An 11535-nucleotide genomic window follows, 5' to 3' on the forward strand; every position below is an offset into this window, starting at 1 on the left:
CAAAGAGACAACGATAGTTACGGCTGTAACTACGGTTCTATGAGTCCCGGATGACCGCCAGAGGCGGTGCTTTCAGCACTGGATATGTCGATTGCGCGCATGCGCAGCTCGAGTACCAATACCAACAAAGTCACCTGTGACCCACGTGACACCGGCTATATCAGCCGGTGTCGTCAGAGGATCTGTTCCCAGAATCTTCTCGTGAGCACACAAGAATTCTGAGTGACAGGAAACTCTGGCGGTCATCCGGGACTCATAGAACCGTAGTTACAGCCGTAACTATCGTTCTATTTCGTCCCTACTGACCGCCAGAGGCGGTGCTTTCAGCACTGGATGACTTATACCAACAATGTCATGAAGAATCCAAGCCCTTGCTCACCACTGGAAACAGCGGAGCTCGGCAAAAGGACCACGCCCAAAGAATGGGGAGTGGCGACATTGACCTGATGACAACTGGAGAATGTGCCAGAAGACACCCACGACGCCGTGGCGTAGATGGTCTCCAGGGGCACCACCCTCAGGGCAGCCCAAGATGTTGAGATGCTCCTTGTAGAGTGGCATCTCAGCCTGATGGCAGGGGGGCGGCCAATGGCCCCGTAAGCCTGTGAGATGGTATCGACAACCCAGTGGGGCAGCCACTAGTTAGAGGGCATAACCTCCTTTAGTGCCGCAAGGGCAAAATCAAGAGTTGCTCCTACTACCGTATACAGGCAGTAGCCTTGATATACGCCCTTTGGGCACCCCCAGGGCACAGCAACTTCGACGTGCCGTACTCCTGAATGTCAAAGCGTGCCAGCTGGGCAGGCTGATTGAAGTGGGTTTGTGGAAGGACCCCGGGCCGGAATGCCACATTTGCCCAAAGGGCAACGCCTGAGTCCCACCTCGGGCATGTATTGTTTATGGAGAGGACATGCAACTCCCCGACTCGCTTCCCTGAGGCTATGGCAAGCAGAAATGCTGCCTTCGTGGGCAGCCACCTAAGCCCCACCTGGGCCAGGGTCTCGAAGGGAGGAGATGATAGGGCATCCGGCAGCAGGGGCAGGTCCCAAGCCGGAGCCCTCGGGGTGCTAGGGGGACGCTGCCATAAAGCCCCTCTCATAAAGAGGGACACCGACCTGTGGCACCCCGCCGTGGCGCCGTCGACCCGAACATGTTGGGCAGAAATCGCAGCCACATAAATTCAGAGTGGAGTGAGAACGTCCACCATCTAGAAGGGACTGTTGTCTAAGCAACAACGTACATGCTGTCCCCAAGGAACACACATTCTTGCCCCCCAGTTGGGGTAGGAAGTGCGTGAGTGCAAGCTGCACAGCCCGAAGCTCTAGCACGTTGATCTGGCGCGCACTCTCCTGGGCAGACCGCTGACCCTGAACGGTCCTGCCCTGCCGCACTGCACCCCACCCTGAGAGACATGCACCTATGTTGATGGTCTCCTGGCGTGATGGGATGGTGCCCATGGGCACGCCCACTAGGAGATAGGCCCTGCCCCTCCAGCGTGACAGAGAGTGGAGGCAATGCTGCAACACCCTGACTTCCCTGTGCCTGTGCCACTTGGCGTCCAAGTGAAGGCTGTTCAGCCACATCTGCATGGGGCGCAACGACAGCGGGCCTAAGGGCCCAGCGGCCGAGGCAGCTGCCAGTCTGCCCAAGGGCCGGAGGAACTGAATATAAGGCACCATCTTGCCCGGCCCACGTGGAAGTAGGCATCCCTCAAGTCCACGGTTGAGAACCACTCCACCTGTGCATATGCAGTGGTCAGAATATAGAATGGCAGCACCTTCGGGAATCTGTTGATTCCTCTGAGGTCCAAGATCGGGCGAAATCCGCCGACTTTCTTGCTCACGAGAAAGTACGCCGAGTAGAACCCCCTGGGCTAAGCAGAGGGTCTTACTGGCTTGATTGCGTCCTTGGACAGAAGGACGGACAACTCTTGGGCCAGAGCTAGGGCCCCTGCCGGATCGCTGACGACTGTCAATTAGACCCAGCCGAAGGCTAGGGGCCGGAGCTGCGGTCCGTACCCCTGGGTTAAGGTGAAAACCACCCAAGGGACGGAAGTGCAGACCACCCAGTAACTAAGCTGCTGCTGGGAAAGCAGCCGACGACCGGGGGGGCACGAGGCCGTCTGGAAGGCGGGCGACTTGGGGCACGAAAGTCATTGGGTCGCGCCGCTAAGACCTCTGCAGACCACCCCTGTAATCCGGCGGCTGAGTGCGGCTGCTAGAGCGGCCCCTGGGCCTGCTGGGAGTGGGCACAGGTCTGCGAAGACCCGAGAGCTGCTGCCTGGTCTGCCTAGCTTGGGCGGCACGCTCCAGTGCCTCCAGGGCAGCTGCCCTAAACAGCTCCCCTAGCTCGACTGGTACGCTACGGAGGACTCTCCTACATGCCTCCGTTAGTGGTGACTGGGCCAGCGAAACCTGGCAACGAGTCTGTACCAGCGACAAGGCCTCCTCATACAGAGGTGCATCAACCGAAGGAGGTGCGTCAGCCGCCAACCGAAGGAGGTGCGCCAGCCGAAGGAGGTGCGCCAACCGAAGGAGGGGCGTCAACCGAAGGCCCCTACACCTGGCCCAGGCTGAAGGACCAAGAGGCGACTTCATCATGCCCCTATCGGCAGCTAGCCGATCCACTTTAGAGGACAGCTTTTCTAGTCCTTCTATTGGGGGGAGCACACAGCCATCGCTCCCTCAAGTCGCCGGGAACGGCCGAATTGATCTGGAGGAGGATGTGACAAGGAGAGGTGTCTGTTGGCTGCTGCCAGACGTTCCACCTCAGTGATTCTAGCCACTCTGAGCGCCCGAGGCATGCAGCTACAGCTCATGCAGGCGTTTACCGTGAGAACCTCCCTCAGATGCTCACATTTCTCAATGGCTCAAAAGAAGCCATACAGGCGCTACATGAATGAGCCACTCCGGTAGGTAGCCAGATGCAGCGTAGCCGGGAGCGGGTGCGGGAACACAGCCTTCACCAGCTACCTGTATAATGGAAAGAGTAGAGCGTTGCTGCTACTCGCCGAACAGAAAGAGGGATGTAATTACACCCACGTTACCGGCAGAGGGAGCGGGAGCGAGAGCACTGCCTTCACCTGGCTGGATTAATAAACACGGCAGTTCAGCGTCTACCAGGAGCGGGGGTGAGAACACTGCCGGCTGAGTTAGAGACGAATGCCAGATGCAGCATAACCGGGAGCGGGTGCGGGAACACAGCCTTCACCAGCTACCTGCTTAACGGAAAGACAAGGCAGTTCAGCGCCTACCAGGAGTGGGGGCGAGAACACTGCCTTCACTGGCTGAGTTAGAGACGAATGCCAGATGCAGCGTAACCGGGAGCGGGTGCGGGAACACAGCCTTCACCAGCTACCTGCTTAACGGAGAAACAAGGCAGTTCTGCGTCTGCCAGGAGCGGGGGCGAGAACACTGCCTTCACTGGTTGAGTTAGAGACGAATGCCAGATGCAGCGTAACCGGGAGCGGGTGCGGGAACACAGCCTTCACCAGCTACCTGCTTAACGGAAAGACAAGGCAGTTCAGCGCCTACCAGGAGTGGGGGCGAGAACACTGCCTTCACTGGCTGAGTTAGAGACGAATGCCAGATGCAGCGTAACCGGGAGCGGGTGCGGGAACACAGCCTTCACCGGCTACCTGCTTAACGGAAAAACGAGGCAGTTTGGCGTCTACCAGGAGCGGGGGCAAGAACTGCCTTCACTGGTTGAGTTAGAGACGACTGCCAGACGCAGCGTAACCGGGAGCAGGTGCGGGAACACAGCCTTCACCGACTACCTGCTTAACGGAAAAACGAGGCAGTTCAGCGTCTATCAGGAGCGGGGGCGAGAACACTGCCTTCACTGGTTGAGTTAGAGACGAATGCCAGATGCAGCGTAACCAGGAGCGGGTGCGGGAACACAGCCTTCACCGACTACCTGCTTAACGGAAAAGCGAGGCAGTTCAGCGTCTACCAGGAGCGGGGGCGAGAACACTGCCTTCACTGGTTGAGTTAGAGACGAATGCCAGATGCAGCGTAACCGGGAGCGGGTGCGGGAACACAGCCTTCACCAGCTACCTGCTGAACGGGAAGAGTAGAGCGGTGCTACTACTCACCGAACAGAAAAAGGGATGTAGCTACATCCGCATTACCGGTAGAGGGAGCGGAAGCGAGAGCACTGCCTTCACCTAGCTGGGTAAAATAAAGAAGCTTAACAGTACACGCAAGACGTTAGCCGAGCAGCTGCTGCTAACGATCAAGCGATATCAAGTCAAATAACACACATGTTTAAGACCAGATAACTAGCTTCGAAAGAAGAGAACAGCACAGAGCTGTAGTTACAGCAGTAACCATGGCCAGTGCTCACACGGCATATAACCGTAGTTACAGTAGTAACTATGGCCAGTACTTACACGGCTTAGAACCGTAGTCACAGTCGTAACTATGGCCAGAACTTACCCAGCATAGAGCCGTAGTTACAGTAGTAACTCTGGCCAGTACTTGCACGGCTTGGAACCGTAGTTACAGTAGTAACTATGGCCAGTACTTACATGGCTTGGAACCGTAGTTACAGTAGTAACTATGACCAGTACTTACACAGCATAGAGCCGTTTATGGTATTGACTATGGCCAGTACTTACACGGCTTGGAACCGTAGTTACAGTAGTAATTATGGCCAGTACTTAGGGCTTAGAACCTTAGTTACAGTAGTAACTGTGGCCGGTGCCTAAAAGTGTCAGCCAAACGGCTGCCCACTAGATAATATAATATTGGGAGGATGAAATCCTCCTTAATGGCCACACATGCAGAGCACACAGCACACAGTGAAGATTGTTCTCTGCATATCGTCCTAGTGCTAGGAGTCTAGTACTAGGAGCAGTAAATACAACGATATAGCGCTACTGCAACCATACCATGCGTTTACCGCTGAGTTAAATAATGAAGCTTAAAGACCCCGTGAAGTGTGCGCCTGTGCATGATCTGTTATGCTAATACGTATAGTAATGACCAAAATTGTCCATTGGAACCATATCAAAAGATGTTGGAATAGCAACGAATTTGACGAGTTTTGAATTTGCCGCAGGGAAATCCGCAGTTGACCTCCGCCTTCGTGGGCGTGGCTTGCGATCTACTGCGTGACGTCACGAGATGGTCGCCGCCGAAGTGTTTACATTCATCACAGTTTATTGTTTCTCTGTTTCAAAGTCGAATTTATCAAAGTTTTTGAGCGAGTATTTTACTGGAAAGTGTGTTGGAGTCGACTGGAAGTGATTGCCAATCGAGAAAACCTGACAATGGAGGCAACAGTGAAGAAAAAGGGAGGAAAAACACACGGGAAGCGATGCATTGCCGCTGGCCGTATTAATGTCAAGTCTGCCGAAGTGGCAATGTTTCTGTTCCCAAAAGATGAAGGTGAGCCTGGCTGGTGTCATTGTTTCGTAGATTCGTTGATTGTTCATGACAAATAAAGGCCACTGGTCGATTCGAGAGAGAGAGAGAGACTGAGAGAGTTACAGGGTTGTTGTTAGCATCTGGTGCTAGCTCGGAGCTAACGGAGATTAGCTGTTTCAACAATAAGGAGAGGGAGAGTCCTCTCCTGTGGGACAGAGAGATAACGTCAGCTCAGGGAGGTAAAGGACTCTGAGTGATTAGATTGTAAACTGTAGCCTAAGTTATCTCAGTGGGTTTAATAATTTAATAGTTTAATAATACTCTAGCACATGACATGTACATAAGCTAATTATTTCCCAGAGGCTGAGCCCAAGCAGAGATTGGGCTCCCCCCCCCCCCCCTATTTTCCAATCGACAGTGACAGCACAGTCACTGCTAACCTGCTAACCATTCAGTGTTCTGTAGCCGGTCAATGTCTTCCCCATCGTCCATGTCGTCGCCATCATCCTCCCCACTTGACGTCCCTGACGGCTCAAATCTGTAGGGTTCAATGATGTCCTGCACTTCCATCTTCTGTGCCACTTTCCTCATCTATCCTGTCAAAATCAATCATTTCTCTCGCACTTGTATCACTTTCCAAAGTCTCCGCCATGTTTACAATCACAACAGGGCCCATCTTGTGACGTCACAGCCGCTATCGTCTTAGGCTTAGACGGCCGTAATTATTCAAATTAATAATGAATTAAGTAATAATTAAAAATTATTTTAGCCATGAACAGGCGCAATGATATGTAAGGAATGAAACTGCCATTTCATTTTGGCGCAAAAACATGCACTTCACGGGCACTTTAACAGTACATGCAAGGTGTTAGCCAAGCGGCTGCTGCTAACAATCAAGCGACCAAGTCAGAACACAAATGTTAAGACCAGATAATAGCTTCTAAGAAATACAAAGTACTTACCTTACTCTCTGCATCTAAACGAAAAACGGGTTAAATTGAATGAGGGACACAGCCAAAGCTGGGACTCAAATGCTAATGATAGCTCGGGCACAACGCCACAAGCAGAACTTTCAAAAGAGCATAAGGGCAACTTTATGGGAGAGGAAGCGGGAACACTGTCGTCACCAGAAAGTCTAAGCCAAACAAAAAATAAGACAGCAATCAGGACAACTTGGCTGGGAGAGGGTGCGGGGACACAGCCATCACCAGCAACAAGCTGACACCAACCTGTCTGTCGAGGCTCTGCACAGCCGGCCACAGCTCCTGGAGGACGCGTTAACGACCCGTAGCTCCGACTGTCAGTCACGAAGCTGCACGCGGCCTGCTGCTTGCAGAGAAATCCCTCAGATCAAACGTTCAAACCTGAACGCTGTAGGCTACAAAAATGTAGCCGCGGTACCCTCGCACAGCGAGAAGATGAAAGGAACAGATCCTCTGACGACACCGGCTGATATAGCCGGTGTCACATGGGTCACAGGTGACTTTGTTGGTATTGGTACTCGAGCTGCGCATGCGCGCGATGGACATATCCAGTGCTGAAAGCACCGCCTCTGGCGGTCAGTAGGGACGAAATAGAACTACCAATGTCTCCACAGCTGCGATTGGTAGCGAACACCTTATGTTCGATACACCTTATGTTCGATAAGGCCAAGAGGATTTCATTATCAGAGTCATTAAGCCGGCAAAAACATTTATACATAAGATTTCTTAAAACAGCTTGGAGAGTATTGACTCCTGCAGCCACAAACATTTCACTTGCACTAGACCAGTGGTTCTCAAATGGGGGTACGCGGACCCCTAGGGGTACGTTGGAGTACTGCTGTACGTGAGATTTATTTTATGCTAATGAAAAAACAAACATAATTAATGCATTTAAACAAACTACTAAGATGAACTACTTTATTCAAAGGTTTTCAGAAACTCTGGATAATAAAATGGGAAAATAAACGGGGTGCTCTCTTTTCCTCTCCCTCTCCTGACAGCCCGTCAGTCTCGTGCAGCTCGCTGAACCTCTAATAAGTGACCCGACAGTAAAGAATAAATAAATAAATATATTCTTAACTAGTTTAGCTAGTTCCAGAGTATATAAACTAGTTAAGTGTGTTAGGTATACCCCCTAATCCCACCAGGAGCGTCTGCGCTGCGTTGCGCTGCGGCTGCGTTGCGCTGCGGCTGCGTTGCGCTGCGGCTGCGTTGCGCTGCGGCTGCGTTGCGCTGCGGCTGCGTTGCGCTGCGGCTGCGGCGTTTTTAGCGATCGCGGCCACTCTAGTCAATGGGTGCTATTCCACCAGACCCGCTGCGCCGCGGCTCGAAGCGTCCCAGAAGCTCCTCGCTGCAAGGAATTTCTAAAATATAGGATGAATTCTATTTTTGACGCGGCGCAGCGCAGCGCAGGCAGGAAGTGGAATGTTCATCCAACAACTGCGAGGCTGCACACACGACGCTCCGCTTCCGCAACGTTTTGAAACGCGCCTGGTGGGTTATGACGCATGAGGAGGTCACAGCGCGGCACAGCCGCAGCGCAGACGCTTCCGGTGGGATCAGGGGGTTAGTGTATTTTGCTCCACTCAACGGTGCGTCACAGCGGCGGAGCTGTGATCTTGCAGAGCTGCGTGTTCTCCGTCAGCAGCAGCTGATCTGATCTCATCTCTCTCTCCCGTCCGGTTAGACTTCACTCTCGTTTATGTCCAAATCTATCAGATCTAGCTAGTTCTAGTTAATTATATGACTGCCTGCTTATCAAAAGGACCTAAATAATAAGCGTTGCTTGACAACGGCGTGTGGCCGCAAAGTATAGCGCAGCATTATGCATATGCTTATATGAGGGGTCAAAATCCCATGCTCATAAAATGCTCATATATTTTTTTCTCTTCATTCCCCACGCCCCAAAATAAATAAATATACAAATTTTAGGAAAAGTAACGAAGTTTGAGCAGTGTGGGTTTTATATTAACAGAGTTACACATATTTCAAAACGCAAAGTGTAATAACTACAGTGGCCTCCCTGTCAGAATAACAAAGATCCTCAGTGAAGCACAAGCCCATGTTTCACTATACATTGTAAGGACAACTTATTAAAAAGATCAGTTCAATGCAACTAATGCCGTCTTAGTGTTATTGCATGATGTTAACATTTGAAATGTAGCATTGAAGTGTTTCTCAGTTACAATGTTGTTGTTATAATACATCAGACTCTGATGGTGCAGCGCTGTACTGTACCTCTTTATATAGGCATTTTTTCCTTAACAAATTGTTGTTGCGCTGATCAGGGGGTACGTGGCTGCATTTTTTTTTCAAAGGGGGTACATGATTGAAAAAAGTTTGAGAACCACTGCACTAGACCATCGAGGTCTCTTCAGCAATATTCTCATGGCATCATTATAAGCTACTTGAAGTTTCCGTAAACTTGCTTTTCTGTAGTTTGGCCACAAATGTGCCGTATAGAGCGGTGTGCAATATGCTCATCTGTACACGCACTAAACTTACGTAGGAGAATGTTTGCTTGTGCACATCATGCGGCATTGCCTATACATATCTTCATCATCTGTCATTTGTTCTGTAATAAAGTGTCCAAGATATTTTAACTTATTACAGACACTAAGATTAATATCAGACAATTTAAACATTTATCCTCTTTGGTTCTAAAGATCATGACAGCACTCTTACTGGCGTTGTATTTGATGTCATGTTCCACACCGCACAGAACAAACAGCAAGAAGCTGCTGGAGACCAGCGCTATGGACTCAGCACAACAAGATCATCTGCATACATAATATGGTTCACTAGAGAGTACTACCAATCATGCATCCAGTATTACAGGCTTTCAGTCGCTTGGACAGATCATCAATATAAAGGTTAAAAAGAACTGGGGACATCATTCCACCTTGTCTGACACCATTGCTAACCCGAAATGGGGCTGAGAGAGAGAGGGGGGGGGGGATATCGTCTCTGATTGTGTTACGTTATTATGAGTGCTCTCATACTTGTTTGATTCTGAAATTGTATAAATATATGTGTGTGTGTGTGTGTGTGTGTGTGTGTGTGTGTGTGTGTGTGTGTGTGTGTGTGTGTGTGTGTGTGTGTGTGTGTGTGTGTCCGCATCTGTAGGCTGTTATTCTCTCATTAATACCGCACTGTCAATTAATCAAAGTAAATATAAGTGGTCATGAACACATGTGTCCATCAGACAGAGGGCTGCTGTGCCTCCTGTCATCATTAATGGACGTCTCTTTAAAATGACCGCTCAGAGGAGAGGAGTTCTCATTTCTCTAACCGCCTGCTGCTTCCCTCCTCTCTCCTCGGTTCCACAGTCCTCCGGTCGCATCTCCTGTGGGCGGGACTAAGTATCGAGGATTGGAGTCGAGGAGGGGACATTTAAGAATTGAGAAACCTCTTATTACGGGCACTATAGAGCACGCACAAAAGCGCGAGCGCACCGGAGCGCACGCATGCACACCTGTCCCTCCACAAAGAGAACACAGATGAACTGGTGCACAGTAGCGTGGCGTGGGGAAAAATGTAGGGGAAGCCCATTTTTTGGGTCGGGGGGTGGTCAATAACGTAACCAGATGAGTGATTACAGCGCCCGGTATCATTTGACACACATTTGTATCACACAGATGCAGGACTTGCACACGCCTGTTATCTAACCGACAGGTCCGCACGCACTCTCCAGCTGAAACTCTCTCCTTATTAATTTAAGCATTTTACTTATTAATGTATGCAGACAATCACACAATCTATGTGATTTTTGGATTTACCGTGCCTCTCAATTGCCCGTGACAGGTTGGCAAGGTCGATGAATCCTGAAGTTGCCCAAGGATTGTTCAGGGAGCACGAATCCTTGTCAAAAAGAAGACATGGCCAGCAAATTAGACGCTGAAGTTTAGCGCTTCCAGTTAGCCACTCCGTGCGGACATAATTGTCCTCATTGAACGTCCGATTCTCTCCCTGTTTCCTCTGCGTACACAGCTCGAGTGCGGGCATTGGCCTGTCATCTGATTTAATTTGTAGTTGCTGCTGTAGCGGAAGTTTAGTAAAGTTATGTTTGATTAAGTACGCCAAATCTCCACCCTCCATAATACTTCATTTGCTTGATAATTTCTAACGGCGGTGATGACAGTTACAGTATTAAAACTGATGTTGATGTGATTTGATTGGATGGCAGTGTCCAATCAAATCGCCAGCCGCCAGCCGCCTCTGAAGGGAAGCAAGAGGCGGCTAGCTTCCCTTGGCATGGCCCTGACCAATCACAGGTTGGCAGGGGCATCACGTGGGCCTCATCTGATTGGTCAATCCCTCCATTTTTTTTCACCAAGGGAAGCTAGATTCGGCTGGCCTCCTCTCGCAACAGTGAGTGCAATCTACTGTTTCACCATAACATCTAGAGGGGCGCTGTTTGTTTCACTCTTTGTAAAATAATCAATGAGAATGGGGGAGAGCCGGGCCGGCAGCAACACACAGCAAAGGAGAATTATCGAAACAAAACAAAGTGTTTGTATTTATTTATTTAAATTATAACTACAATCCGAAAAAACAGGGGAAGCCTGGCTTCCCTTGGCCTCCGGGAGAAAACGCCACTGCTGGTGCATGCAGGAAAATCCGGATTTTGAACTATAGGTGACACTGATGAGTCAGAATACATTTATATGGGTTCAACAGCTCAGTAAAATATTTTTATTATAGGAAATTAATCATTCACGTAGCCTACTTGGTGACCTATTCAAGGGTGATGTTTTCTTATCTTTCTGGCAGTTACAAGAAATATTTAGATCACGTAACAGTATTTATTTGGATATCTGCAAATAAGGCATTTTGTATCTTCACTGACTACGTTTTTCTTTTAACCTGCCTTGCAATGAAACAGAGCAGTTTATCTTCTTGCTGCCACATATCCCACCCACCCACGGACAGGTGCAATTGTAACGAGATAATCAATGTTCTTCACTTCACCTGTCAGTGGTCATAATGTTAAGGCTGATTGATATATTATTGTTCATTGATTTTAAAATGTCTCCCGTTGGTGACATCTAGTGGAAATATTAAGAATGACACCAAACCTAGTTTGACTGCCTTTACTATTTAAATTAAGCATTAAATAGATGTGTGTTCAAATAATTTATACTCAAACACATTTCTTATCCTTTAAAATGAAAATATCAAAC

This window comes from Gymnodraco acuticeps, unplaced genomic scaffold, assembly GCF_902827175.1.
Source record: "Gymnodraco acuticeps unplaced genomic scaffold, fGymAcu1.1, whole genome shotgun sequence".
In the NCBI taxonomy this organism is placed as follows: Eukaryota; Metazoa; Chordata; class Actinopteri; order Perciformes; family Bathydraconidae; genus Gymnodraco; species Gymnodraco acuticeps.